Source organism: Urocitellus parryii, chromosome 7, assembly GCF_045843805.1.
Source record: "Urocitellus parryii isolate mUroPar1 chromosome 7, mUroPar1.hap1, whole genome shotgun sequence".
In the NCBI taxonomy this organism is placed as follows: domain Eukaryota; kingdom Metazoa; phylum Chordata; class Mammalia; order Rodentia; family Sciuridae; genus Urocitellus; species Urocitellus parryii.
Genome location: NC_135537.1, coordinates 74,974,818 through 74,987,929, shown reverse-complemented (window position 1 = coordinate 74,987,929; position 13,112 = coordinate 74,974,818).

Sequence of the window (13,112 nt, the reverse complement as noted above, 5' to 3'; positions counted from 1 at the left end):
GCATGCATGCGGCCCGGGTTCGATCCTCAGCACCACATACCAACAAAGATGTTGTGTCCGCCGAGAACTAAAAATAAATAAATAAATATTTAAAAAAAAAAAAAAAAGAAACCTCAACTCTGGTTGGTTAATTCACATTAGAAAAATTCAGGGAAAGTGCAGAATTCTTTAATTCTGCATCTACTATTCTGAAATGCTGTGTTTAGTAAGTTATATCACAGTCAATAAATTACTTAATTCACCAATCTTGTTGTGCACAATACTTTCAAAGGAGAGTGTGACAAAGTACAGGAAACCATCAGAGAAGAGGTATTTTTTTTTTTCTGTGCCTGCTTTTTCTAAACATTTTGACAGCATATCTTATACTTCCAGTGTTAGGCGATTAAAAAGGTATATTTACATGTGATATAAGAAAGAAGAGATGATAAATGCCAAGAAAGTTGCAAATAAAAATGCCAAAGGACAAAGAAAATGTGTTTTTATTAACTATTAAGAGTCCCTAAGAGTCGGGAATTGAGTAAATCTTATTTTTAAGTTACTGTTGGGACAAATCCCCTCAAATTTCCTATCAGAACAAAAAGTAGTTCATACTTGTTTTGACATTAATATTGAAGTTTTAAAAGAAGCAAAAGCCCATATTCTCTTCCTGTTACTGTTGACCTACTTTCCAGTTTTTCTTCTTTTTTAATCCAAAGGAGATAGTTTGTATATATTGTACAGAATTTATTATATCTATTTTATCTTATTTAATTAAATTAATTTGGGGGATTGAACCCAGGGCCTCATTAATGCCAAACATGCACTTCTACTGAGCTACAACCCCAGCCCTGTTTCAAATGTGTATATATGTACATGTATATATGTATCTATAGAGATATACAGTATAATATATGTACGTACATATATATTTTTATTTTATTATTTTTTTGTTCTAGGGATTTACCACTGAGCTATATCCTCAGTCCTTTTTATGTTTTGTTTCAAGAAGGATCTTGCAAAGTTGCTGAGGGTCTCCCTAAATTTCTGAGGCTGGCCTTGAATCTGTGATCCTCCTGTCTCAGCCTTCCAAATTGCTGGTATTACATGAATGTGCCATCGTGCCTGGCTTCAAATATATTTTAAAGACACTTTCTCCTGAGTATTTCCTATTAGGTATTTAAACTGTGCTGCTGTATATTCTTAAACCATTCAATGGAATGCATTATACGAGTTACTTCACCTTTTTTAAACTGTATGTAATAATACAGTGACTGTGAAACACAATGTTATGTAAAATAAACTCTAAAAAAGTCTCTTTCAATTATAAAACCTTTTATCCTCTAAGATTCTTTTGCTTTTGTGGTACATGAGGATCAAACCAGGAACCTCATGCATGCTAGGCAAGCACTCTACTATTGAGCTAAACCCTAGTCTCAGGTCTAAACCCTAGTCTTTATCCTTAAGGATAAAGATGTTGCCTTGGGCTAAGGAGAACTGCTTTGACCTCAACTGTTTCCATAGAAATGAATTTCCTTAAATGTAAACACATCCTGTGTTCTGTATCCTGGTATGAAGTGTGAAAATAAACGCAGGGGCCCTAGGTTAGTTATTGCCTTATTGGTGAAGGAGGGTTTTCTTTAATGATGCCGTTTACAGTTGTAATTTTGCAGGGGCTGATACTGCTTCCACAGGAAGAGTTCTTCATGGGAAGTGTAGGAGGAAGTTAGTCACCTAAAGACACTCCTGTACCATAAGCAATAACCTTCCAGTTTCAGGATATACTCTGGAGGGTCCTTGGGTTTCCCTCCCCACCCCTGCAAGTAGAATGACTAAGCTACCCTGACAACAGTCTGAAGGAAAAAGACACTTAGCACAAGGCTTGCTTAATTGTGGTTGTCTTGGGTGGCCTACAGGTGAAAGGAAATGGGGATAGAATGATAAAGGAAGAATAAAAACAGGAAACAGATGTCTGTGATGTATAATGCTCAGCTGGTACTTATTTGGTGAGCCTGGGCTTAGTCACAAACAGCTGTATCCTGGTCTTAATATAATTGTGTAGATCATTCTCAGCCCAAACAGGCATGTGTCACAAAAACCCGTCTATTCTGTTAAACAAAGATAATCCTTAAATCACTGTCTAGCAGGGAGACTCAGGTTTATTTTAATTGCAACAATGCTGTGCTCAAAGGTACTGGTATACTGAGCCCCTTAAACAATTTATGAGGATCTCGTAGGATTCCAGATGGAAGCTTTATCTTAGGGTTCACATCCCTTGAAAATCTAACTATAAAAGCAGGAGGGCTTCAGTCCCAATTTTAGTCCTTTTCTGGTATGTAGCTTCAACTGTTTTCAGTGTACATGTTTTTTGAAGTCCAAAACACGTTGAGTTAATGATTTAAAAGATTTCTAAACTTCTTAGACAAATAATTGCTATGGGTTTTCCATTTATTGAGTTTCTGGATTTTCTTTTTCAATATAAAGTTGCCCTCTATTCTTTAAACAATGGGGCTCTGCTATAGTAGGGAAAATGTCAGGTAAGTATGGGGTCACTTAATTTAGTCTATCAGAGAATTAAATGTGCTCTCTGGCATTAGTACAAATTCCAGAATGGCTGTTAACTTTCTTAAGATTTTAACATAAGATTTTTCTTAAGGAAAAAGGAAATAACATTTATAGAATGGCTCCAATTATAGAATTATAGAAGATGCACTCGATGTCAGACTGGCTTTACAAATATTGGCTACTTTTGATCCTCTTAATTACTGTATGTGGTAAGATAAATTATTATCCATTTTTCAGATAGTAAAACCGAGGCACAGAGAGATTAAATAATGTGAAGGTCACACAGCTAGTACTGGCATTGAGCCCAAGTAAACTACTCCAAGTGCCTCTGCAAATTCAGGTGTGGTGATACCAGAGGCTGTGCTACTTGAACCAAGCTGTATCTCTTCAGCAAGGCATCCAGAGACAACCATTCTGAGTTGAAGTTTTGCCTTTTCCAGAATCCCTATAGATTGAACCATGTGGTTTTATAGCATTTCCAGTCTGACCTTCTTCACTTAGCATGATGTATTTGTGAGATGCATCCATATAGTTATTGACAGGTAGTTCATTCCTTTTAATTGCAGAGTGGTGGTCTCTTGTGAATGTATTGTGTTTGTTCACCTATTTAAATTCAGGTTGCTTCCAGTTCTTAGTGATTCTTTATTATTTTTTTTTTTTTTTGGTTTCGGGGATTGAATCCAGGGGCACATAACCACTGAGGCACATCCTCAGCCTTTTGTGTATTTTACTTAGAGACAGGGTCTCACTGAGTTGCTTAGGGCCTCCCTAAGATGCTGAGGCTGGCTTTGAACTCCTGCCTCAGCCTCCTAGCTGCTGGGATTACAGCTGTGTACCACCACACTTGGCTTTAGTGATACTTAATAAAGATACTGTAATTATAAATAATTTCCTTCCTACCTATGTTATTGTGCATAAAAATAATATGCTTTCTTTTTGCTTATGAATCTATGTTCCACCAATAATTTATTTATTCATTCCCTTGTTGATAGACAATTAAATTGTTTACAGTGTTTGTGTCTTAAAAGAACCTGCTATGAACATTTTTGTGTAGTAAGTCTTTGTATGGACATCATGTTTTCCTTTCTCATGGATAAATGAGTGGGATAAAGGAGTGGGATGTCTGGATCATATTTACACCAAACTGTTTTCTTTCTAAAGTGGTTCTTCCATTTTACATTGCCACTAACAGCATGAGATCCAGTTTCTCTACCTTTTTCCCAGCATATGTGGGCCATCTTTTTCAATTTCAGCAAGATTAGTTAGCTTCTTATAGTTTCAATTTGCATGTTCTTAATGACACAAATGATCCTTTTTGTGTGCTTATTTGACATTTATATATATCTTCTTTAATGAAGAACTATTTTTGCCATTTAAAATCTGTATTATTTTATTGATGTTTGAGTATATTTTTAATATGTAATACATATTATTAGGTACATATTTTGCAAATAGTTTCTGCCTGTCCGGGGTTTTTGTTTTTATTTTCTTGACACTGCAAGACTCTTAATTAATTAATTAATTGTTATTTTTAGTTACACATGACAATAAAATTTATTTTGATATAATTTTAATGAAGTCCAATTTATCATTTTTTTTCTTTTATGAATGATGGTTTTGGTGTCATATCTAAGATATTGTCACCTAACCCAAAGCCACAACGATTTTCTCCTCTTTTTCTTTTGAAAGTTTTCTTAGTTCCTGATTTTACATTTAGGCCTATGATGCTTTTCAAGTTAGTTTTGGTTTAGGGTGTGAGGGAGGTATGGGTCAACATCATTAATTTTTTTCATTTACATAAGTATGTCCTATTATTTCAACATCATTTGTTGAAAAGACATTCTCTTTGCACCTTTGGCTAAAATAAACTAACCAGACATGTGTGAGTCTTCTCTTTTATTTCATTTTCCTGTTCCAAATATTTTTTTGTTCCATTGACTTATCTACCCTTTTGTCAATATTGTACTGTCTTGATTATGGAGCTTTAGACTAGGTCTGTAGATCAGATAGTGTGAGTCCTCCAACGATGGTCTTTTCAGAATTGTTTTGGGTGGTCTAGTTCCTTTCATTTCCTTTAAGAATTTCAGAATTAGCTTGTTACTTTCTATGAAAAATGACCTGCTCAGGGATTTTTATTGTAATTGTGTTGAATTCTGTAGAATTATTTGGGGAAATTTGACAGCTTCACAATATTGAATCTTGCAAGTATGTATGTGGTGTATCTCTCCTTTTATTTTGGTCTTTGATATTTTCTTGATGTTTTGTTATTTTTTGGTATATAGATCCTGAACATGTTTTATTATATTTGTACACCTTTCTTTTGTTGACTAATTGTGCTAGATAGGACATCCAGTATGATGACAAATAGTAATGAGAGCATGCTTCCAGATTTTAGGAAAAACTGTTTTACATTGTTAAATATAATATTAGCTATAGATTATTTGTACAGACACTTTTCCTTGGTTTGCTCACAGTTTTTGTCATGAATGGTGGTTGAATTTTATAACATGATTTAAAAATATTTATTGAGATGATCACATGTTTTCTTTAGTTTCTTGAATTATTTATTGAGATAATTGCATGTTTTCTTTAGTTTCTTGATATGATATTTATTGAGATGATCACATGTTTTCTTTAGTTTCTTGATATGATATTTATTGAGATGATCACATGTTTTCTTTAGTTTCTTGCATTGATTTTCAAGGTGGAACTAACTTGCATTCCAATGATTTGCTAATATGCTGTTAAGGATATTTTTCCCCCTCTGTACACATGTGGGATATTGGTTTGTAATATTTTCTTTGGCTTTCATTTCAGTAATGATGGCCTCATAAAATAAATTGGGAAGAATTCCATCATCTTTGATTGTCTGGGACTTTGTATAAAATTGATATAATTAAGTATTTTATCACAATTTCCAGTGAAGCCATCTGGGTCTGTAGTTATCTTTGTTATAAAGTTTTTTTTAAATACCTTTATTTTTCTTATTTATTTTTATGTGGTGCTGAGGATCTAACCCAGGGCCTTGCATGCGCTCTACTACTGAGCCACAGCCACAGCCCTATTATAAAGTTTTTTTTTTTTTTACAGATTCTATTTCTGTAATAGATATAGGACTATTTGGATTATTTATTCTTAAATGAACTTTAGTAATTTAGAATTTGTTTATTCATCTATATTGTCAAATTTGTAGGTATAAAATTGTTTATTAATATTCCCGTATTATTCTGTAGGCTCTGTAGAGATGTTGCTCTAATTCTTTACCCACCCTCGCCATATCAGGGGTCAAACCCAGTGGCCTTCTATCACTAAGCTACATCCCCAGCCCTTTTTAGTTTTCATTTTGAGACAGGGTTTTACTAAGTTGCTGAGGCTGGCTTTGACCTTGTGATCCTCCTGCCTCATCCTCCCAAGTTGCTGGAATTATAGGAGTGTACTACCATGCTGGGCTATAAGAGGTCTGATTATTGATAGTAATTTGCATCTTTTCTCTCATGTTCCCTTTTTGTAAAAAAAAAAAAAATCAGACTAGTTAAAGGTTTATCAGTTTTATTAATTATCTCAAAGAATCAGTTTTTCATTTCACTGATTTTTCTCTAGTTCTGTTTTCATTTTCCTCCATTTCTGCTTTTATTATTTCCTTTCTTCTGCCTATTTTGGTTTCAGTTTGCTCTTCTTTTTTTTGAATTTATTATGGGTTAAACTCAGGGGTACTTCACTACCAGTTATACTCCCAGTCTTTTTTTTTTTTTTTGAGACAGGTCTCCTTAGGTTATCTGGGGACTTGCTAGGTTGCTCTTCCTGCCTCAGCCTCCCATTTCCATGGATAGGCATGTGCCTTGGTACCCAGCAGTTTGCTCTTCTTTTGTAGTATATTTTTCCTTTTAAAATGGCATTATCTCAATAATAAATAGAATTTGAATATCGTAAAATCTCCTGATTTTCAGTTTGTACTTCAATTGTTTTTAGTTTATTTAAAGAATCCCGCAGCCATCACCACAATCTAATTATAAGACATTTCCATCACCTTGAAAGTGAATAACTACCCATTCTTTCCCTACCCCATTCTAACACAATCATTAATCTATTTTCTTTTCTCTATAGCGTTGCCCATTCTGGACATTTCACATAAATTATGTCATCTTTCATTGTGAAATATGTGATCTTTCATTGTATTATGTAATGTATAATCACATAATATGTTATCGTCTTATGTAGTATAATGCTTTTGAGGTTTATCCATGTTGTAGCATGGATCAATATTTCATTCTTTTTTATTACTAAATTCCATTGTTTGTATCTACCACATTTTATTTATCTATTCATTAGTTCATAAATATTTGGATTGTTTCACTTTTTGGCTGTTAGAAATCCATGTACACATTTGTGTGTGTGTGTGTGTGTGTGTGTGTAAACATATATTTTAACTTTTCTTGGACATTTAGCTAGGAGTATATTGCTGGATCATATAGTAAACATGCAGTTAAATTTCTGAGAAATAATCAAACTATTCCAAAATGGCAGTGCCATTTTATATTCTACTAGCAACTAGTATGAGAGTTCTTATTTATCTTCATCCTTGCCAACATTCGTTGTTGTCTTTTTTTCCTGACCATAGCCTTTCTAATGGCTGCAAAGTATATTGTACTTTTAATTTGCATTTCTGTAATGACTCATGATATTGATCATCTTTTCATCTGCTTACTACACATTTAGGAATTATCTATGGAGAAATGTCTATTTATTTATTGTGAGAATATTTATCATAGTAAAAATTGGGAAAAATCTACATTTAAAAAATGGAGTAATTGTTAAATAATGTCTGACATACTGTGTGAGGACTACTTTGCATTGTTTCATTCTCCAAATACTGAGTACTACTCTATGCCAGATACTCTTTTGGATACAGTTAATACAAATAAAACTCTGGGGCTGGGGATGTGGCTCAAGCGGTAGCTCGCTTGCCAGGCATGCGTGTGGCCCGGGTTCGATCCTCAGCACCACATACCAACAAAGATGTTGTGTCCGCCGAGAACTAAAAAATAAATATTAAAAATTCTCTCTCTCTCTCTCTCTCCCTCTCTCTCTCTCCTCTCTCTTTAAAAAAAAACAAATAAAACTCTGATAGAAAGTGTACAATTCAATGGTTTTTAGTATATTTGCAGATACGTGGGATGATCATTGCTGTCTCATTTCAGAATGTTTTTTATTATTGCAGGGGGAAAAAACCCATACTCATTTACTTTCCTTTCTGCCTTCTCCCCACCCTCTTAACCAGACCATGACATCTGCCAGTCTATATTCTCTATCTGTGGATTTACCTTATTCACATAAATGGAACCATACAGTATGAGCCTTTTGTGTCAGGCTTTTTCCACTTAGTGTAATGTTTTTAAAGCTCATGTATATGATAATATGGACCAACACTTTTTGTTTGTTTGTTTGATGGTCAAATAACATTTCATTGTGGGGAATGTTTATTCATTCATTCATTGGTGAACATGTGGGTTGTTTCCATTTTATTGGCCATTGTGAATAATGACGCTGTGGATATGTATCTTCAAGTCTTCATGTGAACATATGTTTTTATTTCTCTTTGGTAGTTACTTAGCAGTGGAATTCCTGAATCATAGGGTAAATTTATCTTTAGCTTTTAAAGAGATTTCCAAATTGTTTCCCTAAGTGGCTGCACCATGTTCCTTCTACTCATTCCACCTAGCAATGAGTGTTTTCATTTCTCTACATCTTTGCTGTCATTTGGTATTTGTCTACTTTTTATTATGACTACGCTAGTAGATGTGAAATGGTAGTTTGCATTCTCTTTCTCTCTCTTTGTGGTACTGGGTACCTCAAAGAACCCAGGGGTACTCTAGCACTGAACTACATCCCCAATTATTTTTTTTAGAAATGCTTTTTTTTTTTTTTATTTACTTATCATTTTGTCTTTATGTGGTGCTGAGGACCGAACCCAGTGCCTTACGTGTGCCAGGCAAGTGATCTACCACTGAGTTATAACCCCAGCTCCCTAGTTCTTTTTATTTTGAGACAGGTTCTCACTAAGTTGCCCAGGCTGACCTTGAACTTTCTATCTTTCTGCCTCAACCTCCTAAGTAGCTGGGATTACAGGTGTGTCCATGGTACCTGGCTTTGTCTGGTTATGATTTGTTTTCTTAATAGTGATTGATATTGAGAAGTTTTCATGGGCTTTTTATTTACTTGTGTATAGGAGCTTTCACATTCTGGGTACTTGAAATTTTATGATTTTGATGATTTGAGCAGTTGTAGTAAAATACACATAACACACACACACACACACACACACACACACACACATATATATATATATATATGGCAGTTTAATTACTTTATATGAACATATTATTTAATTCTCACCAAAACCCTTGTATTATCCCTGTTTTATAGATGAAAAAATTGAGGCACAGGTTAAATAATTAACATAGGACATACAGCTAAAAGTATTGAGGCTAAGATCCAAATTCAGATTGACTGGCTCCAGAGAGAGTATTTTTAGATACCAAACCCTTGCATATAAAGGTACTGCATTGAAATAATTAAAACACCTTTATCATGGTAAAATATATATAAAATAACTATTATTTTATCCTTTTGTAATCATTAAATAGTATTAATTTCTCATGAACATTAAGTACATTCACAATTTTGTGCAGTAATTATCACTGTCCATTTTCTTAATTTTTTATCACCCCAGAATGAAACTCTGTATCCATTAAACAGTAACTCAGCCAAGCATGCTGGCACATGACTATAATCCCAGCTACTCGAGAGGCTGGGGCAGGAGTACCAAAATTTTGAGGCCAGCCTGAGCAACTTTATGAGACTGTGTTGAGAGAGAAAGAGAGAGAGAGAGAGTGAGCAAGCGAGAGAGCGAGAGCGCAAGAGATGGGGTGTTGGGGATGTAGCTCAGTTGTAGAGCACTTGACTACTATGTGCAAGACCCTGGGTTCAATCCTCAGTACCATAAAAACAAACAAAAAACAAGAACTCCCCATTTCAGAATGGTACAGCTTGGATCTTCAGTGTCCTCCAAAGGCCCATGTGTTAAAGGTTTATTCCCCAGGTTGATGCTATTGGGAGATAGTAGAGACTTCAGGAGGTTGGGCCTAAGGGAAGGTCTTCTGATCATTGGAGATATGCTCTTGAAGGGCACAGTGGGAACTCAGCCTTTCTTCTTCCTTTGTTGCTGATCTCTGGCAATGAGGTCAATGTCTTTGCTGTCCCACACACTCTTGCCATGACGTGCCACCTCACCATAGGTCCAAAAGCAATGGACCAACCAACCATGGGCTGAAACCTCCAAAACTGTGAGCCCAAATACCCTTTTCTATGTAAGCTGACCATTTTTCATGTATTATTACAGTAGTGACAAGCTGACTTACACAGCGGCATTAAGTACATTCACAATGTTGTGCAATAATAACCATCATCCATTTTCATCACTTTGGAATCACCCAAATGGAAACTCTATGCACATTAACCAATAACTCCTCATTTCCTCCTACTCCCAGCCCTTGGTATAACTGCTTTTCTACTTCTTGTCTGTGAATTTGTCATAAATGGATCCCTCAGTGGGATCATACAATAGTTTTCCTTTTGTGTATGGCCTATTTCACTTAGCATAATGTTTTCAAGGTTCATTCTTGTGGTAGCATGTACCAAAATTCATTATTTAGGAACTTTTTAAAGTTGTAGTAAAATACACATAACAATTATCATCTTTCTGATGATTGACCCGTTTTATCTAGGTTTTCTAATTTGTTGGTGTACAGTTTTCCATAGTGTTCTCTTCTACCCCTTTTTATTTCTAGTGGGTACCAATGTTTCTCATTTTAGTCACTTGCTCTGCATATGGCAAAAGATACCTTTTATGTTGCCTTAAGAATATTCCCAAACCAAAAAAATTCAATATAAATAACCATATATTTAAAATAAAACTAGAATAATAGACATGCTATTTGTAAGTGCCATAAAATTGAGCCTAGTTTACCAACAAAGGATTCTATGCTTTTTCTTGTGTGCTTTATATAGTTCTAAAGCTTTTCCTTCACAGTCCTGACTATGTTCTAGGGGAAGTTTATGGCTCTTTCTCTTCCCTGTCTTCAATATTACCTGTTTCAAGTCATCACTCAAAGGTGATTTTGTAATACAAGGTCACAGGACTCAAGGGCTTTGTTTTATTATGTTGCAGGTGTCACAAACTGCAGTTTGTCAAATATTAAGGATGACTCGGGTCCTTGGAAGTTCTCAGGGAGCTGGGTCTCTGTTGCTTCTCTGATGTGCAGGTGGAGACAGCTCCTCTGGAAGGTGACACCATGGAAGTGTGTCATGATTATTATTCCTGTTCAGTAGACAGAGAGTTTGCAGAAGGGAGAGGCAGGAATTTTCTCAGTCCTGCACAGGGAGTCACAGCATCCAGAAAATTAGGTCACAGCCTAACCCTGTCTGGCTTCTGTGATGCAATTGTTGCTGGTGGTAAGCTTAGCTCTTCTCCAGCGTCACATTGGTCAGGGTAAAACTAAGTCCCTGATGCAGGAAATGGGATCTTTTCTAATGCCCACTTTCTTGGTGGTTCTCATTTGTAAATGCTATTGGTGGCATTTCCACAATTTCATTGAGTTGACTGGAGAATGAGTGTTGGATGCAGCCTGCTCTTGTCTGAAGTTGGAGAAGCTACTGCCATAATCTTCTCCTTACCTCTATGTTGGCTTTGCTGTGGCGTCAGTGTTAGGCTGTGTATCTGGCATCGCTATGTGCAAGCTGATTGCTGGGACCCAGGGCTGCATACCGCACCCCTTTGAGCAGGGATTCAGTCTCACTTTACGTTTCTAGCAGAGCCTGACCCAGTGGCTTGCTCAGGCCTGTTCCTAAACATTTAGTTTAAAGGGCTGTCAGCCTTTTTCAACATTTAACTGGTAGTCTTGTGGTTATCTGTATGCAATAGCTATTGAGAATGAAATGTCATCCTCTGCTTTGACAAATGAGAGTAGTCTTGAGCAATGACCTCTGAGATGCTTTCCAACTCAAAGGGCTCCAAATCCTCCTGTTTTCTCAAGAGGAAAATTAGAAAAGTTTCATCATCACAGAAACCAATGTAGCCCTCTCAACATAGGTAAGTCTGCCACCCAGTGTCCAGATGTGGGCATACCTCAGGGCATTTCATGGGTTTACTTGGTCCTGCTTAATTAGGATAGTTAATTATTTATTAATTTTTACATTTAATAATCCTGAAGTGCCTACACACCATACACAATGGTAGGCACTGGAGTCACTAAAATTAGAAAGGTAAAGTCATTGCTTAATAGGCACAGGAGAAGAGAACAGAAAACTCAGGGTGAACATACCATTAAAATACAGTGGAGTGAACAGATCTGGTGGTGTGAGCCTGTAATCCTAGTAACAACCCAGGAGGCTGCAGCAGCAGGACAGCAAGTTCAGAGCCAGTCTTGACAACTCAGGAAGAACCTGTCTCAAAATCAGTACAACAGGGATTGTGGATATAGCTCAGTGTTAAAAGCATACCCGGGAGTAGTCCCCAGTAGCAAAAAACAACAAATCAGTGTGGTGAATACTTTAAGTCATACATACTCTGGTTTACCTTTACTCCTGAAGGGATGACAACCTGAGTTTGGTGGTGACAAATCCAAGTTCTTCTTTGGTGTTGGCTGGTGAGGCAAAAGAAGATAAACGGCAGCCAACTGCAAAGTAACAACAACAATGCTTTTTACATTGATTTTCATCTGACCCTCTCGGAAAGATGAAGTCAGATCCCATTATCTCTTTTTTTAAGATGTCAATATTTTCAAGTTTCCTAAACTAACGTTTATTTTACTTCGTAGCATCTTATGGTACACACTCTTCTTTCTTGAGGATATGTATCATACACATACATTTGAAAACTTCCAACCATTTAAGAGACAGAAGTCTCAAAGTGTACACTTACAAGTGGCTTAAAGCAAGAGTTTTGGAATGATCTGGTCCTGGGCCCATGTCTCAACTTGGTGGCTTACCTAGGAGGGCTATTCAAACACTAAGCTTCCACAGATTTGCCTGAAAAATGGCAAGAGCAAGAGCCACTTTCTCATGGCTGCTGTGCTAAGCAACAGAGAGAAGGCAGTTAAATCATTGAGTATGTATGGACAGAATGAATGGCCTAAAGCTATGGCATAGCCATTAATTCTTTTTTCTTTTTTTTTGTATTGAGAATTTAACCCAGGGGCACTTTAACACTGAACTACATCCCAGAACTATTTTTTATTTTTTACTTTGAAACAGGGTCCCACTAAGTTGTTATGGCTTTGCTCAATTACTGAGGCTAGTCTTGATCCTTCTGCCTCAGGCTCCTGAGTTATGGGATTATGGGTGTGTGCCACTCCACCTGACTGGGAACTCATTTTGAGGAAGAAATTATGTAGACAGCTTCAGAGAAGAATGGTGCTGATGGTAAAGACTCTTTTCCTCATGTAGCAGGTCTCCAAGTAAATACCACGAGGGCTTAGTCTCCCTGCAACTGTTACAGCCAGAGGTGAGTTATT